This window comes from Arachis ipaensis, chromosome B04, assembly GCF_000816755.2.
Source record: "Arachis ipaensis cultivar K30076 chromosome B04, Araip1.1, whole genome shotgun sequence".
Taxonomy (NCBI): domain Eukaryota; kingdom Viridiplantae; phylum Streptophyta; class Magnoliopsida; order Fabales; family Fabaceae; genus Arachis; species Arachis ipaensis.
In genome coordinates this window covers 126,024,102-126,026,837 of record NC_029788.2, presented here as the reverse complement: position 1 = coordinate 126,026,837, position 2,736 = coordinate 126,024,102, and positions in this window count along the sequence as shown.

The window sequence follows — 2,736 nt, the reverse complement described above, 5'->3', positions numbered from 1 at the left end:
AACACTAAGTTTTTCCATTCTAAAGTGCAAACAAGGAGTCGAAAAAATAGGATTTCAAGGTTGGAAGATGAAGATGGAGAATTTAAAACAAATTCAACGGGTATTGCAACCATTGCTCAGTCATATTTTCAAAACCCTCTTTAGCACCTCTAATCCTAAAGACCCTACAGATGATTTGGAGGATATGCCACGAAAGATAAATGCTAATACAGACAGAAATAACTAGATCAGTCACAGAGGAAGAAATTAAATCGGCTACGTTTTCTATCAACCCTTTCTCTGCCCGAGGTGAGAATGGATCGGATTTATAGCTAAATTTTTTCAATTTTTTTAAAAAATAATTAAAGATGATGTTAATAGAGTTGCGGCCATATTTTTCTCTGGAGGTCATATGCTATGATCTTTTCATCACACTAATATTTGTCTTATCCCTAAAGTGCCAAATGCGAACAATATGAAACAAATTAGACTAATCAGTCTCAGCAGTGTGTTTTACAAGATTGTGTTTAAAATATTGATGCACCGTATGCGACATGTGACGAACAAGGTAATTAGCTCTAATCAAAGTGCACTCATTAAAAGCAAGCTTATTAGTGACAATATTTTAATTGCTCATGAATATATGTATTATTTGAAGAATAAACATTATGGTGATTAAGACTTAGCATTTGGATATGAGTAAAGCATATGATAGGGTGGAATAGAATTTTGTGTGGGCTATAATGGAAAAAATGAGATTTAGTAAGAAATGGATAGATTGGATGAAGGAATGTGTGACACTCTGTTATTGTGGAAGGTCAACCTCATGATTTTTTTAAACCATGTAGAGGGCTTTGCCAAGGCGATCCCCTCTCCCCTTATCTATTTTTGCTTTGCGTAGAGGGACTCTCCCATCTACTACACAGAAGAGAACAGAGACGTAAAATTGTGGGTTTGAGACTCAATGCATGTGTCCTACTATCAGTCTTTTATTTTTTGCTGATGATTATATTTTATTTAGCAAGGCTTTACAGAAAGACTTAATGTGTTGAATAATTATAGTTAACTGAGTGGACAAGTGCTAAATTTGGATAAATCTTCAATTTTCATTAGCCATAACACCCCAATGGTCTATTTGGCATTCTGCAAGTTTTTCATGGTGAAAATCAAGATAAGTACCTAAGCCTTTCGACATTATTCATAGATTAAAGAAGTTTACTTTTAATTTCATCAAAGACAAGGTGGCAAAGAAGTTACAGTATTGGAAGAGATCTCTACTTTCGGCTAGTAGAAGAGAAGTGCTTATTAAGGCTATAGCTACGGCAACTCCTACCTACACTCTAAGTTCCTTCAAGCTACTAAAGACCCTTGTGAAAGAAATTCAGAGAATGATTATGCAATTCTGGTGGGGACAAAAAGACGAGGAGAGAAGGATACACTGGGTGAGTTGGAGCATTACTTACAGACTGAAAAATCAAGGAGACATAAACTTCAAAGACTTGAAAGTTTTCAATTTAGCTATACTAGGGAAACAAGGATGACGACTGCTAACTAAACCTAATTCTCTGATTTACAAAATTTACAAGAACAAGTATTTCAAGTACTAGAATTTCTTAAATGCAGAGACAGGCAGAAACCCCTCCTGGGGTTGGAGAAGTTTGTTGGAAGGGAAAAAGATACTAGAGAAAGGGATTTTTTGGAAGATTGGCAGAGGACACCGAATTAGAATTACAGAAGAACATTGAATTTAAGATCACTACTCACTAATTACCTTCAGCAACTCCAATTCCAACCCAGAATTAATTTGGGTCTCTCAATTTAAAAACAATAAAATTTTATTTTCTGTTTTTACCTCATGTTTTCACTTTTTTCTTCACATAAAATCTAAAAAACAGACAATATTAAAAATAAAAATAAAAAATAAAAACACAAATCAAACGCATCCTTAGATTTTGCCAATAATAAAGCTGTTATTTATATGCTATAATATTCATCCAAACTAAACTCGCTCGTATGACATGTCTACTTTCAAAAAAAATTAAACTCATCTTACTGCTTTGCAAAATTCTCAGTTCAGTTGTTTTGTTTTTTGGTTTTTCTTTTCTTGATTTTTTGTTTTTTGAAAGTTGGTTTCAGTTGTTATCGTCACACTCTTAGCACCAATTTTATCAACATGGCAATTGTCATACTCTTGAATCTTAACATCAATTTTAAATTCATATCAATTTTATCAACATGGCAATTGGCAAAGGAACGCCAATCTAATATCAGAAACATGGATCTAGGCTAAAAGCTTCATACCAATATAAAAAATTTCTCTTATATTATCTTATTACTTAGAATTTTACCTGATCTTTTTTAAAGTATATATCAGTACTTCTCATGTATTTATATATTTGAACAAAATTCACTACAATATACACATACTGAAAAAAAGAAGGATAAATTTTTACTTACTAACAAAAATTTGAATAAATTTTTAACATATGAAAAACAAATTTAAATGGAATGAGTTGAAGGGCTTTGGTGTTCATTCAAATTTTTGTTAGTTAGTAAAAAATTGTTCCATACACAGTTACACACCATCAGTGATAAATCATTTAAAGGAGGTTAGGAAGGTGGAGTAGCATCCATGGAGACAAGAGAATTTGATGCGTGGATAAATGATTTATCATTAATGGTGTGTATGGAACAAAATATTTTTTAGTTTTATTTTATTTGATTTGAAATGAATTAAATTAAAAATTAATTATTATG